Here is a 26346-nt window from a genome sequence, read left to right on the forward strand (position 1 = left end):
GTAAGAGTGTGACACTTGCATCTAACTTACATAATTAAATGGCCGTCTTAATCTTCAGTGGCAACGCGTGTAAGGTCGTCATCACGTAAAACCTACATGTTCAAAGGTATGTGAAATCCACCAATTCGCACTTGGCCAGCGCGGTGGACTGGCCTAATCCTTCTCATTCTGAAAGGAGACCCGTGCTCAGCAGTAAAACAGTAATGGGTCGATGATGATACAAATGCGCCTGGGCAGCAAGATAAACCACTGATTTTAAAGATTTTTTTAAATCATTATATGTATCCATTATTCGCTTTTTACAAATCTGGATTTTTGTTTTTTTTTAACTATCGGCTTCGGCTTCGATTTCGACCGGAAATCGCCAATCGGACTCAATCGGACACTGCTAACTAGTCAGTACAATTCATTTCACTTTCCCCACCCTTCAAACCAGAACACAGTAACAGCGCTGTTAACCACGAAAATATAACTTAAAGCGTGGGATGCACCACAACCTTACAAAAGCCTTATAACCGTTAAATACATGGTTAAACAATTTATTAATTGCACCATTTCAATAAACGTATGACGTAATTTCACGTCATAACTAACACTTAACATTAAATGCTCGATTTCGATCGGTTAAAGTTATTGTTTTTTTCAACTTCCGTATGTTTCAACTAAAAATTTTGATACAAATGACGTTAATGACAAATAACTTGGTTTTTTGAAGGTGGTAAAACCCTTTGTGGTTCGACTCCGGGGGCACCACCGCCACACCTATTTCTACCTAATAACAGCAGTGTTAGGGGCTGCTGGGTTCCGTTTTGAAGGGTGTGGTAAGGGAGACAGACTTTTCGGAGGTGTCCCAGCTTAGTCATCAGGGGTAGCGGCGCATCTGTGGGCGACCTCAGGTAGGAATATCTAATCCTATCTGGGGTTGATTTCAGATGTCCATGAGCGGCAGTACCCACTTTCCACCAGGTGGACTGCATGCTCGTCTGCTACACCTATGTATATTATAAAAAAAACTTGGTGGATCACAGAACTATTGCTATCCATCGCTATCGTCAAAGTTATTGTCATAGTTAACTTTAACGCAACCTTTAAGGCTTACGGTGCAACTCACCGTAATATTACGTTACGTTGACATATTTACGTTAAAACCTACACTTCTCTATATACTCTATGGAGTAGGCACTTCTCAACTTAATTACTACGTTTAAAAATTAACAGACGCTGACGAGGGGACTTCATTAAGGGAATGGGGTATGCATTTGAATGCAAATAATTGCTATGCATTTAGTATTTTTTACTTTTAACGATGTTTAACATTTTACGCGGTTTTAATATAAGGCAAAAGTAGGTCTGTTTTTGTATTAAATGAAATAATATGTGTCCTGGTGTCAAGTGGTCATTGCCTCCCATGGATGTTGCTTTGAGTGGGCATAGGATTGTAATCCAACTTTAGGGGCCTCAGGGCGGTTACTTACGCTTCTATACCTGCGAACTAAATTGAAACGCCTCGTGTAAGTATTCCCTTACCACATCTTTCAAACACCATAGCTTTTTTTAAAATATACAAGTAAGAGCAGCAGGCGATTTCATCTGATGATAAGCACATAAGATAAAACACAGCAGCACTTAACACTGCTGTTATTACGCAGAAATGGGTGTGGCAGTGGTGTCACTGTAGTCGAACCACATGTATCTTTTATTAATTTCCTACCTTAATTAATTGACTATCAAGATAGTCATATGCTGCTATTTAGTAAAATATACTATATTTGGCTTCAAACAGAAACATAACTGTCAGAAATAAACATTATTGTTAGTAAGCACAAATAGGTATGGCAGTGGTGTCACCGGAGTCGTACCTTCCATTTAATTTTACTATCATAGTAAATATACTCTTTTTGGCTACAAAGGGTGGTAACCCTAGTCATATAAAGCCAGTTGTTTAGTTTCAATCACAGGTAATACAGCCTTAATCCTGAGGTAACTACCAACTGATCCAATTACACATACTTTGTCTATAATCCCACTGACTGCGATAGCTTATTGATCAGGTTGTGGGAACCAGTATGTTAACCTTCAGTTGTAATTATATTTATTTGTGTTCCACTGTGAGAATGAGGTCAACTACAAGTCTGGATTATAATTTACAAATCTATTTTTATATATAACTAGCTTTTACAATCGGCTTCGCTTGCGGTTCTCTGGTCAGCCATCATTAAACCCTGATTTCCTTATAGTGGGACCTTGGATATAATATCTTCTTTCCAACAAAAAAACATCATCAAAATCGGTTCATAAACGACGAAGTTATCCCCGAACAAACATAAAAAACTGTATACGGTCGAATTGAGAAACCTCCTCCTTTTTAAAGTCGGTTAAAAAATGTAACAAACAAACAAACTTATGTTAAAAGTTTCTATGTAATTCATGAAAAGAAAAATAATAAGCCGTAAAATAATAAGCGTTTGCATTTATAATATTAGTTAGGATTTAAATATGGTTACATCGGTTACACACACAGGTATACACATACAGACCCTTTAACTTGTGCTATAACACAAAACATTCTGAAAGCTCCCTAATAACGGTATGGGTCATTTAACCCAGATCACCTCAGAAAAGATTAAGCTCAACTTAATACAAAGGGTGATATACCAAAGTGTTCCACCATACCGCCTAAAGCTCATTTCGTTTAATCTGCTCGTGACACGGTAAAAGCTCCGGGAGCTTTAACCCTAGCTTTCTTAAAAATTAAGGGCAAAATACGAACGCAACGATTTCAATACTTATTTTTTTCCGTAAAAAATATTATTTTCATGGTTCTTAAATTAAAAAAAAATAGTGTTTAAGTTTTATGTAAGTTAACGCAAGTTCTGTCGAAATATTTGGATAAATGATATACATCTTCAAAATTACTCATTAAACCTTTGCAGGAATATTACTTTGGGAGGACTGACGCAGGAGATGAATATTTACTCTTCAGGAGCGAAAACGCATCTGCAATCGACTATACATAGAACCCATATTTTATTACCACGCTTTTATTAGCTTGGGTTGTATGTATGTATGTATATAACAGAATCTTTAAACTAGATTTTTACTCACTTTGAACGGTCCGATTAATTTAAAATTTAGAACAATTATCAAGTATCGATGACAATACACGATTTTAATAATTTTATCCCATTCTCCTCATCAGGATCATCAGAAATCAGAATTAACGATTTTCCTTGTGCGATTTTAGCGTGGTTTTTAGTTTTTAAACTATCATTTATTTATTTTTGTTCAAAAAGTGCATAATTTTATATAGAGTTCCATAGGCGGCTATGAAGTCTGACCATTATACTGCATGGTCTTTTGCCTCTCCAATATATTTCAGGTTTAATAATTTGTTGTCCATTTGTCTATTTGTTGTCCATTTAGTTTCTAACAGTAAACAATTATACTTCGCGTATTACGGCGACGTTTCCGACAGCCGATCGCTGAGAGCACCTAATTAAGGAAGATTGATTCACCGGATCTTTAGCAGAATTCCGCAAGGTTAACCGCCGTTGAACTTCGTTTAATTAAAGGTACTTTACAGTTTCGTAGACTTTGATGGTAGAACCCTTTGTGGTTCGACTTTGGAGACACGCCACACCTATTTCTGCTTAATAACAGAGATAATAGTAGGGGAGCCCTAGAGAGGATTTCGGGAGTGACTCGAGCACAGACTAAGATATGGGAGATATCTTACCTGTAGAGTATCCTAAACCATAAATGAGTTTCTATATAGTTGAAGGTGGTAGAACTCTGTGTGGTTCGACTCAGGCGGCACCACCGCCACACCTATTTCTGCGGCATAACAGCAATGTTAAGCGCTGCTATGTTTTGGTTTGAAGGAAAGGTTTGAAGGCTTTTCCGAGGCGTTCCAGCTTAGTCCTCAGTGGTAGCGGCGCATCTGTGGCTGACCTCAGGTAGGAATATCTAATGCTATCTGGGGTTGATTACAGATATCCATGGGCGGCAGTAGCCATTCACCGTCACGTGGAGTCCATGTTCGTCTACTACTCCTATATTATAAAAAAAAACATTTCTGATTAATAACAGCAACGTTAGCGCTGCTGCTTTTCGGTTTCAAAGGTGTGGTGAGGGATACATATCCGAGGATTAATTAATGGGCGTAAAAATGTTAATAAATCATTTTCCCCTAATTTTAGGGTAAAATCCAGAAGCTAGCAACATTACGATCACGTAACAAAATCCATTCGTCTAATTGTTACTGCATAGAAATTTGTGAACAAAAAACGAATGTTTCGCTTCACCCCGATTTACATTCCGAAGTCGACTTTGTTTCAAGCATTCGTATGTAAATGCAATCGTTTGAACGCCGGAACGCCTATTTCACTTAGCAAATTTTTTTTGGAATTTCCCAAACGCCTATTGGGTATAGTTATTATATATGAAGGCCTTTTCCTTCGTAATATGTAATTTAATAAAAATAGCAAATTGGAATGTGAATCTTTTTATGTAATTGAAAAAGCGGACGTGGTAAGTTGGGACACCTCGGATAAGTATGTCTCCCTTACCGCACCCTGCTTTTAAACCAGAACACAACGGCGATTAACACTGTTATTATTATGCAGATATACGTGTGACAATGGTGTCTACGGAGCCCAACCATAAGGGATTCGACCACCCTCGTACAAAAAGTATTGTTAGATTAAGTCGCCCACAGATACACTGCGAAATTTGAAGACTTCTTTTTTAACAACAAAGTATAATACTGCTGATTGAATCTACCCAAACTAAAAGAATCGCGAATTTACAAACACAAAACGAAATCGTTTCAAAACCCACAATAATGTTACCTTGGTAAATTCCTTAAATTAAGTGGATGAATGAAAACCTTTGTGACCACAAAGTAAAATCCCTAACACCCTCGGAAAGAACCCTAATCGACTAGTCAAACAACAGGACAAGCAAATAAACGTCAGCCCGCGTCACGGCAGGGGATGAATAGTTCTGAAGGGATGCCCGGTTATTTACTACTTTGAATACGAGTGGAGGAAATCATTTATTTCCGAGTTTAGAGGGAAAAGATTTGTTTTGCTTCGAATTGTTTGCGTGATACAAATTGATATTGTTATTAGGTAACGTTCTCAACACTTAGAGATTTATTCTTATATATAAAATTCTCGTTACAATGTTAGTTACCGTACTCCTCCGACACGGCTTTACCGATTTTCACCAAATTTTATATGCGTATTCAGTAGGTCTGAGAATCGGCTACATCTATTTTTCATACCCCTAAGTGATAAAGAGTTGTTCACCCTTATTTTTTTATTCATATAGCAACACAACGTTTGCCATATCTGCCAGTATTCACTTATAATAAGAAAAAAAAATACAATGATGCATACATAACAGAAAAAAGATTAACAATTCTATGAAGTTTCAATTAATACAATTATATATAATAGTTACTATTTATATTATTAAACACTTTGCTTTTTAATTTATGTTTTATACTACACAGTTCTAGATAAACAACTACAAAAATAAATATTAAGAAAATATACCATACTTGTTATTAATGAAAGAGACTCAGCGTTTTACGTCCTCTTGAATAGACTCCACTCATTTGTACCTCAAGACTCGTCGACGAAAAGTCATAAGTCTTGAGTCATAAGACTAAAGATTGTTGAAGTCTTTTAACTTTAGAACCGAGTTTTTTCTTAAAAGATTTGTAAAACTCTAAAGGACTCATCGACAAGTTGGCAGACAATGTTTTTAAATCGAAGATAGACTTCAAAACTACACTTACATTCGGTTCGTTTTGAAACTAAAAGGACTCGACAACTGAGTCTTAATTGTAGAGTCTCTAGCATTGAGTCAAGTCTTTTTATAGGACTTAAAATGCTTACTGTCTTTCTTCATTAATAAAGGCGTAGCATATAAAAATAATGCTTAACAAAATAAAAAAATGAATAAATCTTAATCCGTTTGTACCCGTTATGAATCTAAATCTCTTTGCAGCAGTTGGCAAGATTTTTTACTCCAAATTTGCATTCCGAATTAATGGTAATACTAAATTCTAGTGTCGGAAGCCTCTTGAACTTTGCCGAAAAGTTCACCAACTCACTTACTCATAATTAAGACAAATTGAGAGCCCTCCGCTTCATAATTTGTCGAGTTTTGTCTAATTTTGTCGGAAATGTTCGATTCGAGAGCAAAATAGAAATAGGATAGGGGTGGTTGATGTCGTTAAACTTTGAAATTAAATCAAGTCTTACATTAATTTGCATAAAATTTTAGATTTAAGATTATAAAACGTGTGGAGACGTTGAATATCGTCCGTCTCTTTCTTCCCGTGAATAACGTAGCAGATGGTTACGGGCCCAACAGACGAAGCTCCTTTTAGCATCAGTGATCGAAGATTTAGCTGCTTTTCCAAACTAGATACATTGCTTAAACGCTTTTTTTATAATATAGGTCCAGCTCGAAGGCCAGACCGTGAGGTGTAGGTAGGGCACGGCCACGCAATTCTACGGGGGGATATAAGTGAACTATATGGTGTATGACTGTAAGAGACTCAATCCTCGGCCCAGCAGATGAGTAGTAAAACAAACAACTTTGCCATCCAAGTCTATCTGTGGACTCGAATCGTGTCAGGGGTGATGCGCACGACACTGTCACGGGGCTCAAGGAAGCAAGCATGGCCTGATCTTCCCGAGTAGTCTCTGCACTTCACACTGCACACGCGGTAGCACGTGGAAAACAGGGACGAGAAGGCACGTACAGAACGTCTGTAGGCTCCCGCCGAGCGCAAGACGACGACTGGTCGCACGAAGCGACATTGGCAAGACAACTCTGGTGGATATTTGCTTCTACCCACAAGGTTCTTGTTGACAAGAATTCTACAATGGGAGTAACAGACAAGCGTGCACTCCACCTGATGGTAAGTGGCTACTGCCAGTGACATTTGTAATCGTCGTTTTTAACAGATCTCTGGTGTACAGGTATCTCACGATGATTTCCTTCGCCGTTATAGCAAATAATAATAGTTATTTTAATAAAACACTTAAGATTTTCTTTTCCGAGGCAATCCAGCTTAGTCCTCAAGAGTAACGGCGCACCTGTGGCCGACAGGTAGGAAACTAATCTTGTCTGGGGTTGATTACGGATTTCCATGGGCAGCAGTGTCCACTTACCAGTGTTATATAAACTAACCAGCCATGAGCATATCCAAGAGTGTGCTTTATCGTTTTGCAATATATCTTGAAGAAAGTACAATAAGCAACTTATTCAATATGAGGAAGTTTAAAAAACTATAAAAAATGCAATCGCTAAACAATCCCGCCTGACCAAGGGTTTCATACATTCCTGTTTTTATTCCAACCCCCGCCGGCGCCGAAATGCAATTTCGAGCGCTTTGTAAGATACACCCTGAACTGTAAACTTTATGAAGCAAATACAGTACGATTTATAAGCACTGCTAACTTACAATAAGTACGTTGTTGTTACTTTTGTTTTACATTTGTTAGTTTAGTATATTGTAGTTTTTACTTCGCATTTGTCAGGTTAGTTAGTGTCTGTAGTTGTTTATCCTCCTCCTTGCATCGTTTTCCTCAATGCTGAGGGTCGTGGTCTCTATTAGTCATCTTTCTCTTTATGATCTCACGCTACCTGCCTCTATTTTCGTCTATGTGTAGAGCATATAATTTTGTCGAGATTTGTGCGGATTTGGTCAGACAAACGCATTGGATTGGACTGCGCCCCTGGGGTCTCTTGCCCTCAATTTTTAAGGTTACCAGAAGCTTTTCCAGGTTCTCGCCTCTTCTCCTGGCAATGTGGCCGAAAAACTCAAAAATTCTGCGGAGGCAGAAGGTTGACGGTTGTTTAGTTGTTTATAGAAGAATAATAAAAGTAGAGTCTGTATGTTATGTTAATTTGTCATTACCGCCCGTGAATATCCGTAACCAACAACATATAAATAGGCGTTCTACCTAAAGGTTTACATGCGTTGCCGTTCCTGCGAACTAAGATGATAAAAACTAAATAAAGTTTAATTTTCCTTACTCACTAAAAATAATTATTTAAAGAAATAAGATAGTTCTGCTATTCATATATATATATATATATATATATATATATATATATATATATATATATATATATATATATATATATGTCAATATATAGGAATCCAATGACAACCATTGCTTAAAATTTGTCAAGCCATTTACACTATAAGGCGTGTCAAAGAATGAGACAAAATTATACACGTATACGCTCGAAAAACATTACCCTCTGCACTCCAGTAACAATATGTAAGAAATCCTTCAAAATGATCAGAAACAAAACAAGTAAAACAGTCTATTGTAAAATAAATGTACCGTTAACCTTACTATACACAAATTAATTATCACTTACTCCCACGAACTCAAACTCCAGATCCAATTACCGAACCACATTACATGTAAACTTAAATTACGATCCAAACTTAACACATAAACCGGGAATGGTGCATCACGCGATTGGACCATTATAGGATATTATTGGTAGACCAAACCGATTCTCCATCAAATCGAATTTAGCACCTAGTGTGGCTCGATCTGGCATAATGATGATTAGATATGAACGCTTCAACGTTAACGGTTTTGCGTTTGTACTAGTTATTATCGTGGCGTTGTCTGGTTTTCAAGTTATGAATTTTGTATGTGGCTACAAGTTTTTTTATGTCTGCGCAGGGGATTAGAACTACAAATGGGCATCCTATTATTGTCCTAATGTTGGACATGCGTATCCTCTTAGAGCGAGCGGGATTAAGGCCATAATTCACCGCGCTGGATAAGTGTGATGTTATTTGAACGTTTTTTTAATGTAATTAAAGTACGAAATCAACTTAATAAAAGTAACACTAAGTAATAGGTATTTACTGAATAGCTAGGTTTGAAGTTTGAATGTTCCAACTTAAACCATAGGGGTAGCACCTGCAACTGACCTCAAAAAGGACTCTAATCTAAACTGGGGTTGATTACGGAAGTCCAAGAACGCCAGCACCGTCCTTCAAGTGTTTTCCATCAAACCAGAACACAGTAAATGAACAATTTAAAAGGACCAGAAACACCTTGAACCGGAATTACTTATACAATAGGTATAGATGAAAACTAAGACAGGATTTTTGAAAATTCATCCCCTAAGGATAAATAGGATAGAAGATTATAAAGTAAAATCTTTTGTAGTTGCAACAGCTATATTAATAAGTGTGGATTACGCTAGCGATTCCCAACCTTTTCTTAAAATTGTATTTAAGATTTTTTTACAAAAATTTTACTACTAACTAGAAAGAACTTTTTTCCAAAGTTAGTCTCACAACTTCATGACATGGGGCAGTTAAAACAAAGATGAAACTAGTGGATTATTATATATAAAAAAAGGTTTGGAAAATCCAAAACTGCACGACTCATAATGCTCATTTAATTATGAAATATAAAAAAAAAAACTTAAGTCGTTCAAAATGAATTGCCGAAAAAACAGCTGTACTAGGAAGAAGGTACTGCACAAGCGCCCCTGGTGGAATAAATGTACATAATATCTATAGATATACAGTCTTGTAGTTTTCGTTTTTTATTAATTGCAATTAAACGACACTGAATTAATTAATCATTCGCATTCAGTGACCTACAATCGTCGATTAGAATTAAAAAAAAATAACTCAAATGATGGATTTTTTCACAAGTTACAGTGTTTTCAGGTTTCACACATGACGGAAAGGAAAATTTTTTGACCTATTTTGGTGTTTTTTCCAATTCTATTGCAGTAAATCAATTTTTAAAAAGTATGGAATTAATCTCCATTAAATTATCTCGACAATAGTATGCAAAATATCTTGATTCCGTGAACTATCAAGGCTATAATAATAAAAATAGCCGCCAAAATGAAGCGAAAAAAATTTTTCGATCGTAAAGCACTCTCTGATGCTTCGCATCATGAGTCGTGCAAAACCAAACTGTTGAAAAATATAGCCTCTGTTATTCCCACAATTTAGACGAATTCAACGACACATTATATGTTAAAATCCGTCAAGCCGTTTGGACTGTAGGGCATGCCAACGAATGAGGCATATATAAGTATACCACAGACCTGTATTTGTTTTTTAGATACAGGTCTGTGAAGTAAACGGTCGAAGAACATTAGGTACCCTTCCCAGTTAGATAAAAAGAGTTGTACTTCAAAGCCAGCAAAGCAACTAATGTGACTAATTTCCATCCAAGAAGAAGAAGATGTACCTTGCAATTTAAAATTTAATTAATAACTAGCGGACCCGGCAGACATTGTGTTGCCATATAAATAAAAAAATGTTAAGGGTGAACAATCACTTCGGGGTATGAAAAATAGATAGTAGCCGATTCTCAAACCTACTGAATATGCATATAAAATTTGGTGAAAATCGGTAGAGCCGTTTCGGAGGAGTACGGTCACTTTTTTTTAGTTTATTGTTGTTTACAGCAGTATAAAACTTAAACATAAATAAATAATCCGCCTAACATTGTGACACGAGAATTTTATATATAAGATAAACTTTATTATATTCCGTTCTGAAAAACGACAATCTCAAAGAATATTAAACCAATATTCGTCGCACCAGCTTACAACGAATTCAATTGAAATTTAAATGCCTATTTCGCAAACCATATTTTATTTCTCTGGGATTTCGTATAGTGTGCGGAATAAAAATGTAGAATGCACTTCCTTTCAACGTATTCCCGAAGGGCTATGAGCTCTCCTTCAATGTCGACGATGCATTCTCGATTTAGTATTGTAAATATTCATTGGTGACGGGCGCCATGGATCATTGCTAGATTTGTCTAGAAAATAATATAAGTTTGAAATATGGTAGACCCAGTATAGTTTGACCACCTCTAAACGAATTTCTAGCATGAAATAGGTCTTGCATATGGGTTGAAAGATTTGCATTCCGGCTGACTTATGGATAGTTAATCCTCATCATCAAACCCATTATTGTCCCACTGCTGGGCACGGGTCTCCTCTCAGAATGAGAAGGATTAGGCCATAGTCCACCGCGCTGGCCAAGTGTGTATCGGTAGACTTCACATACCTTTGACATTTTTTTTTATATAAATCCCCCTGATATGCAGGTTTCCTCACGATGTTTTCATTCACCGTTTTTAGCCAGTGGTAATTAATTTCTAATACGCATATAATTTCGAAGAATCAGAGGTGCGTGCCTGGGATTTGAACCTCGGACCGCTCGAACGAGAGGCCGAGTTTCTTAACCACTGGGCTATCACTGCATTTTATAAATCCTCCTCCTCCTCAGAAGTCACAAAATATCCGTGACCGACTTCCGGCAGACCCTTTGGTCTAATAACATTCGTCCATGGGCGGCAGTAACCATTCATCAGATGAAACACATAATATTTGCTCAGTCTTATAAAAATATGGTCGCCGGTTGAGAACCTCTGTTCTACGGGACTTTATTTATGAACTTTAATTAAAAATGCTAGTTTATGTTAGTAACTGCAACTTTTAAATATTAATGACTATTTTCCACAGGAGAATCCTGAGAATGGCACAATTATCTTTTGAATATGTGTAGGAATAATTATTCTTACTCATTTTAAAATCACACAAATAAATTTGAACTGTGTCAGATGTAAGGTTCTGTATTTTAAGAAGTAACGCTGTTTTTTATTTCTTCAGCTATTTTAATGATTATAAGGCCACATGTGATCATATGATGAGTGAGTGAATATAAGTAGTAAACTTTATATTACAAATAGAGAAATAATATAAACACAGACTATTTAAAATATCTCACTCTTACAATTTACACGAATCCAACAACATCATAAATGCACCATCTCTTTAAAGTTATAACATCTTTGAAGTTTTAACAAGGTGGCAAAACCCTTTGTGGTTCGACTCCGGCGGCACCACCGCCACACCTATTTCTACCTAATAACAGCAGTGTTAGGCGCTGATGTGTTGCGGTTTGAAGGGTGTGGTAAGGGAGACAGACTTTTCCGAGGCGTTCCAGCTTAGTCCTCAGAGGTAGAGGCGTACCTGTGGCCGACCTCGGGTAGGAATAACTAATCCTATCTGGGGTTGATTACAGATGTCCATGGGCAGCTGTAGCCACTTACCATCAGTAGGACTGCATGCTCGACTGCTACTCCTATATTATAAAAAAAAGACAGACATGCAGATATACGAGTGATAAAAGTGTTCTATATTTTCATTTTGACGTCAAAACCTTAAACGATAAACCAAATAGAATTGCGGCCGAAACGAGCATGAAAAATGAAAATTATACGCTACATACATAATTACGGCTGCATAGAGAACATTGCATGCTGATTGCCGTAGAGCCTCTACGATAGAGCACGCGACCGATTACTTAAATAAATATAGAGAAATGCCTTAAGATCATTGACTCTTTATTTACAAGGCTTATTAATACAAGAAGTTTGAATAAAAGAGCCGCTGCATTTTATACCTAAAGTAATACTTACTGTAAGGGTATATTTCCATTACAATACTTTTTAGTTATTTTTTGTTAATAAGAGTCTATTTAATTTCTGGTGAGTAGCAATGTAGCGGGAAACTATATAAAAAGAAAGAAGGATATTATATGTTTTTAGGAAAATAAGATGTCATAGAATGGATTGTCAGAGAAAATAAATAATGGAGTTGTTATTGAATCTTTTATTATATAAAATAGTCTTTCAGGAATAATGAGTTTTACATTACTTAAATGAATTCTCCCTTGTATGTTTAAGCTATTTCGCTCAGGTAATATTAGCGAAATTTTGGTTTTGGAAGAACGTATTATAATTTGGTGGAAGGTGGAGTTTATGGAACCAGTGACAGCCTTGTGATTAGGAACTCGGCCTTTCGATCGCGGATGTAAGTTTTGTATTAATTAGCATTTGCTTAAATGGTAAATAAAAAACCTGTTCACCTAAGAGTTCGATAAAAAGTTGTCAGTTCAAGTTCTCGGGTGTGAAGTCTACCAATTTAATATGTATCATTGCGGTGAAGTATGGCCTTAACGCCTCTCACTCTGAGACGAGACCCGTTTCCACTAGTGAGAAAGCACCTGTACCCTTACCATGGGTTTTTACGTTTTGACAAATATGACTGTTTTGGTATTTGTTTACGTATTTGCCCATACAAATTCCAATCAGCGCCCCTAGCGGATTATGTCAGAACTTGGAAATTGTATGGGCAAATACATAAACAAATACCAAAACAGACATATTTGTTGAAACGTAAAAACTCATGGTAAGGGTACTGATTGACTATGACGAAGTAGTTTGGTTTTGACTAAATATCTTAAGTATTTCTGGTGATTGTCGATATTTAAATATTAAAAAAATCCTAACAAAAACTTTGCAATGTTATTGAAAACCCATCACGTTTTCAATAAAGATAAAAATAAATGAAATAGTTACAAACGAAATTACATGGAATTAAAAATATTCATTGAATTTAATTAATTGCGTTGGCATACAAACAAAATTTTCAATCACTATTTCGATCTCGTTACAATACCAACGCTTGAGTGGATCTGTTTCCAAAGCTAGCTATTTTAAAAACCCGCTATTCAAAAACAACACAATTGTACGACTCGGGTCTAATTAATAAATCCATGATTAAAACACTTGATAAATAAAATTAAAATACAATGTGTTGATTCCGATCCTTATTGTAAGCGTATAGTCTCCACGGTAGAGTAACTTGCGAATATAATATGATGTCATAAAACACAATATTATATCATATTGCAATACATATTGTTACAGTCATATGACACGGGTCTTGTATATACCACGTTATTAATGTTTTTTTTATATAATATAGGAGTAGCCGACGAGCATACTGACGGTAGTCCAACTGATGGTAAGTGGCTACTGCCGCCCATGGACATCTGTAATCAACCCCAGATAGGATTCGATATTCCTACCTGAAGTCGGCCACAGATGCGCCGCTACCCCTAAGGACTAAGCTGGAACGCCTCGGAAATGTGCGTCTCCCTTACCACACAAATAATGGATATTAATAATATACGTCACTGTTAAATACATTTTCTATTTTTAAATTTTTGGAATATTCAGTCTTGCTTTGAGTTATGAAAAGTCATCTTAATAAGTTGTATTATTGTATAGATATTTATATACAATTAAAATATTATATATTTGGAATCCTTTCTGAGTGTTTTAACAATATATATTTTATACCTTTTATTGAGTCTCGAGCTAAACCTACCTTCTCCATATCGAAACAGCTTGCGAATAGTGGGGAATGATTGTCGTTAGAAATCGCTTATCATGAGTTATTAAATGTCTCAATTCCGAAATAACATTAGTCTAAAGCCAAAAATAATTCTATAAAAATCTACTAGGAATAAAATGTCTTTAACTGTGAGTGTAGAAAGCGGTTTTTTTTTTTGACTAAAACATTACTAGAAATAATTATTAGTAGCACTTTACAAAATTATTAAAAAAATGTATTCGTATTTTTTTAGATTTTTTTTAACATTTACTTTTTAATTACTGATATTCTAAAAGCCAAAATATACTATATCATAAATAATTAAATTATAACGAGGCGTCCGTATATCACGTTAAAATTGGAGGTAATAAATTTTACTTGCTTTTGTTATTAGAAAGATAATTTTATTTTAATAAAAGTCAGGCAAAACTTCGTTGACACTGCAAAGTCATTTAATATTAACTATCGAAAACCTTTGACCTTTGTAGTCGAAATTCTCGTAGCAGAAAGATAATTGCATGTTTTATAATTACGGTTGCATACATTGCATGCTGATTGCCGTAGACTCGTAGAGCCTCTACGGTAGAGCCGCACGCAAGCGATTACCTAAATAAATGTAGAGATTCCGATCGTCGACTCTTTTTGGCTGGATTCATAGAACCATACTAAATTTCTAAAGTTGTAAATATTTTCAATGTGAATATGATTTATAAATATGCAATTAACATTTTTATGATAAATGTTTGAGACAAAATAAATATTCTGGAAAGTAATATGTACTTTTAGTGCTCATAAAAGTATAAATAAATAAATTTATTAAAGTAAATCATTACGACTATAAAATATCTTATCGTAGACGAAGATATGACGGTCTACAATTTTTATCGCATTTCGGTAAAATTTATTTTAAGTCCAGGGACTTAGTCTGGGTTTAAAGTTTGGCCCAAAAATGGATCAAACGACACCATAGTACTGCCAATTATGATGATTGATGACCAATCCCCATGAAAATAGTATATAATATAGCACGAAAATTACTTTTTAGATTTAAAGAAACTTGCTCTGTCGACGTTCTGAATTGTCGCTTTTCAATATGCAGTTCAATTTAATGAACTGTCGACTTAGTTCTAGTAGAATTTTAATGCTACTGTTACTAAGTGAATTACAGGTTCGATTCCGAGCGTAGACAAAAGTCAGTCAAATACGAGTATAACTAAACAAATGAAATAAAATATATGTGTTCAACATAAATTAATTATATATGTAATTAAATTAATTATTAATTTATTTATTTAAATTCATTTGTTTATTTTACTACTCCCAAATCTTTTGGTAAATTGTAACCAAAAAGTTCTTCTTAACATTTAGAAATACCTGCGTTTCACAACTTTTTAAAATATATTTATAGATTTCATGAGAGTAATATTTTCGTTACCGTTATAACGGATATAACATTTTGATGTTTGCTTCACCGCTAAACTATAAAAAATACCTACTTTAAATGACTAATTAAAAATAACTTCGCCACCTACCTATTTACAGCAAATTCAATCGACCACACATAGGAACACGAACACTATAAACATATTAATTTCATTTATACCTCACTAATTAACCACTTCACAGTGCACTACAATTCCACTATTCACACGTTCAAATCACCCGCGTACTCACGAAAGTGGTAGTTTATTAACTTGGTTAAACGTAATTCCGAATGAATATTGTATGATACGGTGAGCGGGTAAGACGTGCACCCTCTCCGACAACCAACGACCGACTGACGAGTGACTGCGGTAGGCTCGCGAACGCCTGTTTATTTATGAAACAACACATTCTGTTCTTAATTCAAATTAAAATTGAAATTAAAAATTCGCAGCCGCTGGCCGGAAACAATTTGAGGCATCTTTGAAGTTTAGACCGTGGCCGCGAGAAAATGGGTTATCCGGTGAATAAGGCTAGGTTATTGGACTTTTGAGTAAAGTGGAGCAAAAACCTCCGTTCTTTTGCAATATATACACTTGCACAATGCCAAATTTTAATTTACTATTTAGAGAAGTGGCAGGAGGTTGAGATTCTTCGAGCGTTTGTATAAATACATAGGTATGTCAAATTCTTTGGTATGCCTTAACCGCGCGGCTAGCATCTCTTAATTTTTTGACTGTTATGTGCCTACAGTAATAAATAATTGTATATTAAACTGGACATGACATGGGCTCTTTAAAAAAGGTGCAAAAAGAGCTCTCTTTCAAACCCGGCGATGCACTGGCGACTCCACTGGTGTTGCAAATGTCCATAGGCGACGTTAACTACTTTCCATCAGGTAGCACGTCTACTTTATCGTCAGGTTCAATTATAAAAAAAATCAAAAAAAATATATAGGTATGTCAAATTCTTTGCTATACTCTAACCCCTCCTACGCACTGGCGGTTAACCCCGCTTGCATCTCTTCATTTTGTAAATGTACCCTTACGAGGAGTTTTTACGTTACGACAAATATGACTGTTTTGGTACTTGTTTACGTATTGGCCCATACGATTTCCTAGTTCTGACACAATCCGCTAAGGACGCTGATTGGAATTTGTATGGGCAAATACGTAAACAAATACCAAAACAGTCATATTTGTCGAAACTTAAAAACTCCTGGTAAGGGTACTGTTATGTGACTACAGTAATAAATAGTTGTATATTAAACTGGAAAAGGTTAGCTGCGCGCTTGACCGCCCCCGCGGTTAACGTGGTGCGTAGGAGGTAAGCCCAAATTATTTAACATATGAGGTGTCTTTCAAATCGTCTTGATATCACGAGTAACAACAGGGTACTGTTACTGTTAAGCACTTGCGACTGAGTGTTTGGTTAATAACAGCAGTGTTAGGCGCTGCTGTGTTCCGTTTTGAAGGGTGTGGTAAGGGAGACAGACTTTTCCGAGGCGTTTCAGCTTAGTCCTCAGGGGTAGCGGCACATCTTTGGCCGACCTCAGGTGGGAATATCTAATCCTATCTGGGGTTTATTACAGATGTCCATGGGCGGCAGTAGCCACTTACCATCAGGTAGACTGATAGTCGTCTGCTACTCCTATATTATAAAAAAAAAAACTGTACCCTTAGTATGAGTTTTTACGTTTTTACAAAAATTACTGTTTTTGTATTTGTTTACATATTTCCCATACATTTCCAATTAGTTTAATGTATCAAACATTTGGCTAAAGGCGCTGATACGTAAACAAATACAAAAACAATCAGTTTTGGAAAAACGTAAAAACTCATACTAAGGGTACAGATACAAGTTTTAAACACAAAGTAACGGTTACATGTTTTTGCCCGACTGTGGAGGGTAATGTTTTTTCAACATATGCATGTTTGTATCTCATTCTTTGGTATGCATCCGTCAAGCCATTTGGATTGAAACGGCTTGACGGATTTTAACGTATGAGATGTCGTTGGATTCGTCTAAGTTGTAGAAGTGTCATACACTTTAATACTCAAATTTAAACACAATGTAAGTTTGTTTCAAAGAAATTAAAATTACAAATAAGGAGTACCTCACAAAAGTTATAAAGTCAGTAACTAAAAATATTAATATTAATGAATTTCCTATTTTAACAAGTTTCCGACCGATACAAAATAATTTTCGGAAAGTTTCCCTACACGGACAGTGTTTGTTAGAATAGTTTTGTTGTAAGTTCGAAGTTTGAAACAAACAGCAAAGTCAAATATTGGTAGAGCAGAGTTCGACAACAAATTTTCAGAACGAAAATATTTTGTACAAAATTTTAATCAAGGGTCGCTACTATTCATTGAAGCTACACTATACTATGCTATACTATACTATATTGAAATTCTTTTGATATTGGTAACATGATACCGATTGGCACTATTGGTACAGAAAAATATAAAAAATCACACTGAAAGCCAGATCTCGCTAGAAATCGAACCCGGAACATTTCGAAGAGCAGACATAGATCGCTCGGAAACGCGGATTGTCAGTATCATAGATATAGGATGTCATAGCGAAAAAATTCTAAGTCTATGGTCAGTATTATTTTTAATATACACAAAACAGGAATAGAGCCCGTGACTGATGTACTGGAGACTATAGAAAGGCGACGCTGCGGTCGTATACAGCGACGTGATATTCCGCTCGAATCGTAGTCGTTCCCTTCTGTATGCCTTTTGTTTTACTAACATTTCTTTTTTTTTGTAATTTTTCTTACTAATGTTTCTTTATACACATGAATCGAATCCAAAACTCTGTGCCACTAAAACGAGATAGCAAGCAACTCCACGGTGAAAGCTAGTGACGTACTCGTAATATTCCGCGCACGAAACGCAGTCGTTCGCTTCTTTATGCCTTTTATTTTACTAACATCTCTATTTTTTGTACTTTTCTTAAAAGCAAGAATCGAACCCACCATTCTTTAACACTAAAACGAGATAGCAAGCAACACCACGGTGAAAGCTAGTGACGTAATATTCCGCACACGAAACGCAGTCAATCACTTTTTCATGCGTTCTTATTTGACTAATATTGCTCTGTTATGTGACCGTAAAGAAAAAATAATTTTCCCCTAAACAGGAATCGAACCCAAGCCTCTGTTACCCTAACACAAGATAGCAAGCAACGCCACGGTACAGGCTAGTGACGTAATATTCCGCGCACGAAACGCAGTCGCTCGCTTCTTTATGCCTTCCTGTTCCGCTGATGCCGCGCTATCTCTGCTATGTGACGCCTAAATGAAACTCCACTTTACTATATCTATCTCCTATATACATACATTTGTCATGTAACCGAAGTGATACCAAGGATTTTTTTTAAGTTGCAAACGTTTTTTGACGTAGTCCTGCCTGAGATTGGTCTAGAAGTGTTGCTACCTCTAAAGTTTAAGACGAGTCTTGTCGAACAAATGATAGTAAATGGTTACTGTCGCGTATGTATATACTATCTAAGTAAATAGATATGCAGAGATATCTTTAATCAATCACAAATATGTTTGGAATATACCCTTATACTTTAATTCAACCACAAATGCCTTCTTTAGACCTTTAAGGACTAAAAAACGTCGTCTATAAATATTTTTGCCTTATCATAATCAGCCAAACATACATTACCTTTTACCTTTCTTTTTGTTTGCAAGGGGGAAACCTTCAAAAGGTACCCGACGACGTGGGAGCGACACCGGGTTATGTGGGATTTTTACCGCACTAAAACCCCCCCGGTGGCCGTTCTCAGCACTTGGTGGAGTACTCTGGCATCTCCAATTGAATACAACAGGAGTCCTCCAAGCGCGATGCCCCGACCGGGCTCTGCCCTGGGGGGAGCACTTTACGCTCCTCCCGCACACCTGGTGTTTACGACGGTATGTGACCAACACACACCACCGTCCTTCCCGGGGTTGCTTGCTGGACGGTTCGAACTCCCACTCTTGTCGCCCGCAACCCTGGAAGCCCCCTTATAGTGGCCTCTTACGACAGGCAGGGGATACCGTAGTCCTATTCTAGTCCCGGTACTACAGGAACATCCTACTACTTTTACCTAGGACTAAAAAAAAAGAACGCCGGCTTAATTGGTTCTACCTTACCAAACCCTTCAGTCTAGAACAAAGCAGCGCTTAACACTGTTGTTTTAAAGCAAATACATAGCACGGTGCCTTTCAAACAACAAAGGTTTATACTTTATCCCTTTGTACGTTTACGAGTACTACAGAAAACTTAACAAGAAAAACTTCAAAGCTTCATTAATTCAAGATATGACACGGTTGATAAGTTTTTTTGTGTTCTCAGCAACTACCAGCTGACCCAATTTTAAATGTATGCCAATTTTCCGTTTCTCCACTAAGTGGCAGATAGCAGATCTTTGTGATAAGCTGACATCTTGTTATAGGGAAGTTGTCTAAAACCTAAGCTGGCAAAGGCTTTTGCCTTCCATTTAATTATTTTTAAGCGTTAAGAGTTTTGCAAGTTTATTTTCTGGCAAAAACACTGCAAATTGGTAAAATAAAATGGTAAAAAAAATTGGTAAAGATTCTCGTGAAAAAATTGTTTGTATTTTTTTTAACGGGCGTAACTTTCTGTTGACATTAGTTACCGTAAATAAATACCTATTTAAAAACCAACAATGTCCCAATTTATTACAAACTGCTTAGCTGAACCGGCAAATTTTGTACCGCCTCAAAATCTATTTATCAAATATATTTCATATAAAATATAGCCTATGTTACTCGTGGATAATGTAGATTTCGAATGGTGAAAGAATTTTTAATATCGGTCCAGTAGTTTTTGAGCCTATTCATTAGAATTAAACAAACAAACAAAGTTTTCCTCTTTATAATATTAGTATAGATAAGTATTTAGTACAATAAATATTTACATTTTACCCAATTGTATAAAAGTCATATACACACGAGGTAATAGCATAGTCTTCCCTGTTTCTTTCTTTCTTTTCCCATCCCTGATCCCTTTATTTGGGGTCGGGCCTCCTCACAGTATTGCGCCAAACACTTCTGTTTTGGGTTGTCGTTTCTGGCAGTTGGGCTGTCTTGAGGTCTCTTTTGATAATTGACCACCAGTTTAAAGGCGGGCGGCCTCTACCTCTCTTCTCTTCCGGTAGGTTTAATGCGATATTTACCACATGGTCTTCATTACGTCTTTTAATATGTCCGAACCATCTAAGGCGCTGTTCTGTGATTTTATCAGCGATTGGTGCGACTTTACAACTACCGCGTATGTATTCATTACGGATTTTGTCAAGTTTGGTCACACCTCCCGCCCACCTGAGCATCTTCATTTCGTTGGCATGTATTCTTTGCTCTTGCGTCTTTTTTATTGTCCAGCACTCGGAGCCATATAGTAACGCCGGTCTGACTGCCGTTTTATAAACTTTGCCCTTAGTTCTTATAGGCATGCGGGGATCACACAATACGCCTGTTAAAGAGCGCCATTTTTGCCATGCGGCGTTGATCCTATGTGTCACATCAGCGTTGATTTTGGCATCTGATGAAAGCATAGAGCCCAGATATTTGAAATTTTCTACTGCAGGGATAGCCGTGGATCCAATGTATAATGTTTCAGGTGTCACTTTGCCGCTAAATGCGCATTTTAGATATTCGGCTTTACTCCTGCTGACTCTTAGACCGTACTTTTCCAGCGCCTGCGTCCAGGTGGTCATAGTCTTCCCTGTTTAAAGAGGGTAAATGAGTAGGTATGGTTCGATTGAGGAGGAAGTTCTTGCGTTCTTTGGAGGGTATGGATGCCAGATACCTTATATATGAGAACCACGAGTGCCAACGCATCTGTGATCGCTTTAGGTAGAAATAAGCTTCATATTCTATACGAAGTTGGTTACAGCTGTCAATATTTTTAAGGTGGTAGAACCCTTTGTGGTTCGAATCCGGCGGCACCACCGCCACACCTATTTCTACCTAATAACAGCAGTGATGGGCGCTGCTGTGTTCCTTTTTGAAGGGTGTGGTAAGGGAGACAGACATCCGAGGCGTTCCCCATGTGGCCGTCCTCAGGTAGGAATATCTAATCCTAAGGTTGATTACAGATGTCCATGGGCGGCAGTAGCCACTTACCATCAGGTGGATTGCATGCTCGTCTGCTACTCCTATATTATTAAAAAAATGGACGGCAGTGACAACTTCCTATCAGATGGACTGCATCCTCGTTTGCTACCACATTATTATAAAATACTTGTTTTATTTTAATCCTGCAAATTCTAGACGTGCAGTCCTTCCATGTTATGTAGTCATTACCGCTAATAGACAACTTACAAATCCAATCAGGACAAGTCTCCTACCTGAAGTCATACAAATGCCTTGAGGAATAATTTATTTTATGTTAGAACTCTATTTTATGTGACTTACTACAAATGTCTTACACTCGACATGATTATGACTACAAATGTAGACGTAACAGGGAAAGTCTGTAAGAGGCTTGAGAGTCGTAGTTCTACTGTTTAAATTATATTGCAAATTGTGGTATTGTTGTAGTAGTTGTGAGTTCATGTCACTAAAATAAAATGGATGGACCTTCTTTTTGTTTCAGGAGGGAAATCTTCTTAAGTATTCCGTGCTTTTTAGGGGAAAGACCGAGTTATGTAGGATTTCACTCATTTAAGCTCCCTCGGTGGTCACATTGTGCACTTAGGGAAACACCGGGGTCTCAAATAGAACGCACCGGTGCGTGCCGTGTTCCCTTGCGTAGTGCCTAAGAACCAAAACTCTTCCCAGGGGAAGAGTATGACTTTTATGACTTTTTATAATATCGGAGTAGCAGACGAGCATGCAGTCCACCTGATGGTAAGTGGCTACTGCCGCCCATGGACATCTGTAATCTACCCCATATAGGATTAAATATTCCTACCTGAGGTCGGCCACAGATGCGCCGCTACCCCTGAGGACTAAGCTGGAACGCCTCGGAAAAGTATGTCTCTCTTACCACACCCTTCAAAACGGAACACAGCAGAACCTAACACTGCTGTAATTAGGCAGAAATAGGTGTGCGGTGAGTCGAACCACAAAGGGTTCTACCACCTTCAAACTACCACAGTACTTACCTCAAAGTTATCTATCTTTACACATATGTTATTTATATGCGTATAGATAGATAACTCCCGTATTTATTAATTTCAAATACCTGTAGTAATTATCAACTTTTATAAACCGAACAACTTACCTTACTGTTATAACAGACACAGAGATGGCGGTAGTGCCGAACTATAAAGTTCTACTCTAAATGTAGTTATGCAAATGTAACACCTACAATCTAACTACGTTACATTTAAACTTATATTTCTTACACTCGACTTGTTCTAACTATAGACTAGACGTCGTTACCGACCTTTCATACTAGCGGTTTTTCACGCATTTATTTCGGTCAAAAATATAATATAGGGAAGAGGGATACTTATTTATTTATTTTTATTTATTTAATAAGTTTTTGTACACAAAAAAAAAAAGATAATAATACAGAAGAGAAAGAAATGATGTACAAAGGATTGCTTATTCCAAAATGGAATTTCTTCCAGCAACCCTGGGACAGGAATGTGCATGCGAAAGGCAAAATTAGTGTGCAAAAACAGAAAAAAAAACATACCAAATAATAATAATACTAATAATTACTAAATGATATATGTAATAAATATAATAATAAATATATAATATAAATAAGTATAATATAAAAAAATATAAATATATAATGTAAACAAATATAATATAATAATAATAAATATAATAATATTCTTTATGAAAGTGATAGATAATATATAATACTTGTTATAATGATAGATAATACTTGTTAATTTTGTGTTGATAGATCTTTTGGTTCTACTCTGGAAGCATCACCATAACCATCATACATATCTACCTTACATCATCAGTATAACTGTTCGGGTTTGAAAGATAAAAAAGAGAGAAGAAATACATAATTAGAATGCGATTTACGTGAATTTCGAGAATAGAAACGCATGTTTTGTTGACTGCAAGTAGAACTTCAATGCTGTTCCTGTATGATCTTGATTACAGATGTCTATGAGCGGCAGTGACTTAACCAACAATTGGACTACAAACTCAATAACAAACGCGAAGCAAACTCTAGTATGCAGAGAAAACGATATTAGTTGTAATTTACATAGATATTGGTTACGAAATATAAAAAAAAAACTAACTTATTTTAAGATCTTTAGGTATCTTATATTTCGCGCGTCATAGACAAGTTTAAAGCGCTAGTACGAAATAACCGTAACACAGGCAGTATTCGCGGTGACCCAGTACACGCGCTTAGCCTCTAATGATCAAAGTTTGGGCCCTTCAAGGCCTTAATAGGAACTGAGATCTACATCCAGTAACTTACAGCGGAACATAACGTTATAACGCTTATTAGTTTAATAGTTTATGCCTTGTCGATAATGTTCGTAGTTCGACTGCCAGTTTTCAAGATGGTAGAACTCGGAGTGGGTTGAGTCCGACACCACCACTACACCTATATCTGTTTAATAATAGGAGCATTAAACGCTGCTGCGTTCTGGTTTGAAGTGAGACATACTTTTTTTGAGTTTCAGCTGAGTCCTTTGGGGTAGCGACGCATCTGTGGCCAATCTCGACTGTTATTTACAAGTGTCTATGAGCGGCAGTTGCCACATACCATCAGGTGGATTGTAGCTTGTCTTGTCTGCTATTTTATATTAAAAAAGTGCATCACAGTCTTACTTTTTTTCAAAAATTTAAGAAGCAGGAGGTTGCACTTTTCGTCGTCCATGGACATCTGTAATAACCTATACCTATCCATGCTCAAAACAGAAATCAAAATTCATCATTCACATGTTTGTCTGGTCGGGGATCGAATCCAGAACCTGCTTCAAATGAGACGAGGACGGTATCCGCTCTGCCACGCAGATCGAGTTAAACTGAATCAGCATCATTTACATCAATATTTAGTAACACAGGCTTCTAACTTCGTCCGAAACCTACTACATTACCTATTATACCACACACGTTAATAAAACTTAGATCATTTACATTCACGAAAGAACGTTGGGTCCAGGTGCGCTAAGGGTCTCCAAGGGTCACTACGGGTCACGAGGCTCATTAGCGACTAATGGCGGACGAACCCGGGCGGCGAGCGTAGTGTAACTGCTAATTATTCCGCGCCTATGTTAATTAACATAGGACTTCGGACTTTTTGAACAACTAATTTAGCCTCGTTTTGTTTTATGTTCCGAGTTCGCTTTTTGTTTTTGCTTTTTTGTTTATTTTACTAATGGCGTTATCCCACTGCTGGGCAGTCCTGTACGCTGATTAGAATATGTTCTACGCTTACTTCTGTCCTGGGTAGACGCCAAACGCACCAACGCCACAGCTATTTCTGCCTAACAACAGCATTGTTAAGCGCCGCTGCGTTCAGGTTTCAAGGGTGTGGGAAGGGAGATACACTTATACGTTTTTTTTATAATATAGAAGTAGCAGACGAGCATGCAGTCCACCTGATGGTAAGTGGCTACTGCAGCCCATGGACATCTGTAATCAACCCCAGATAGGATTAGATAATCTTACCTGAGGTCGGCCACAGATGCGCCGCTACCCCTGAGGACTAAGCTCGAACGCCTAGGAAAAGTCTGTCTCCCTTACCACACCCTTTAAACCGGAACACAGCAGCGCCTAACACTGCCGCTATTAGGTAGAAATAGGTGTAGCGGTGGTGCCGCCGGAGTCGAACCACAAAGGGTTCTACCACCTTCAAAATTCACCACTTTCCATCTTTGATGAAGCAACGCATCTATGACGGACTTCAGATAAAATCTATCTGGGGTTTATTACAGACGGCACTGTCACTCGTGCTGCATGCTCATTTACTTATATGTTACAAAACAACTGAGCTTAAAAATAATAAATGAAAAGTTAAGTAATGTATCCTATGTCACACTCACAATCTAGAAAAATTCCATCGATTACCCATATGTTACGTACCGTCAATCAGTTTAGGCTAAGGGCATGCCAAGGAATATGTATATCTCATACATACATACTGAGGCAGTGATAGCCCAGTGGTTAAGAAACGCGGCCTCTCGATCGAGGGGTCCGAGATTCAAATCCCAGGCACGCACCTCTTATTTTCAAAATTATATGCGTATTATCACTTGCTTAAACGGTGAAGGAAAACATCATGAGGAAACCTGCATACCTGAGACATTTATAAAAAAAGTAAAAAGGGTTGATGATAATGATACATACATACGCTCGAAAATTTTACCTTCCACAGTCGGGTAAAAATTAACATGCACAAATCCACAAATGCCAAGACCAAATCCATTAACCAGACTTTAACCCACCCGAGAATCGACCTCGGGACCCTTTGGAATAAATCCCATAACCCCAGGTCACAACAAAACCTCACATTTCGTTACTTCTCCACAATTCTACCAAAACAGAATAAATAAATTCAGCTAAATAGAACACATCCACATTGTTATTTGGGAGTTGTCGAAAGTATTTGATGGGAGCCAATATCTATAAACAAACGTATTAGGTCGGGCTTCCAGCCTTCATTCAGCTTTATGTCTTCGCAGAAC

The 26346-nt window shown here is 36.9% G+C and overlaps 1 protein-coding gene across 2 annotated transcripts in view; it reads right to left on the minus strand.

Annotated features, from left to right (window-relative positions):
• LOC140754493 (uncharacterized) overlaps window positions 1-16044 on the minus strand; it is a 360255-nt gene extending 344211 nt beyond the window's left edge. Inside the window, exon 1 of one of the 2 annotated variants that reach the window (XM_073089515.1) lies at window positions 15816-16044. The gene's annotated coding sequence lies outside the window, so the exon portion shown is untranslated. Of the gene's footprint in view, window positions 1-15811 lie in introns of both variants that reach the window. The other variant, XM_073089516.1, reaches the window with a different exon arrangement.
• Between the last annotated feature and the right edge of the window lie 10302 nt (window positions 16045-26346).

The sequence above is a fragment of the Epargyreus clarus genome, unplaced genomic scaffold (assembly GCF_041222505.1).
Source record: "Epargyreus clarus isolate Ecla_fem2 unplaced genomic scaffold, WU_Ecla_fem_2.2 ptg000029l, whole genome shotgun sequence".
NCBI lineage: Eukaryota > Metazoa > Arthropoda > Insecta > Lepidoptera > Hesperiidae > Epargyreus > Epargyreus clarus.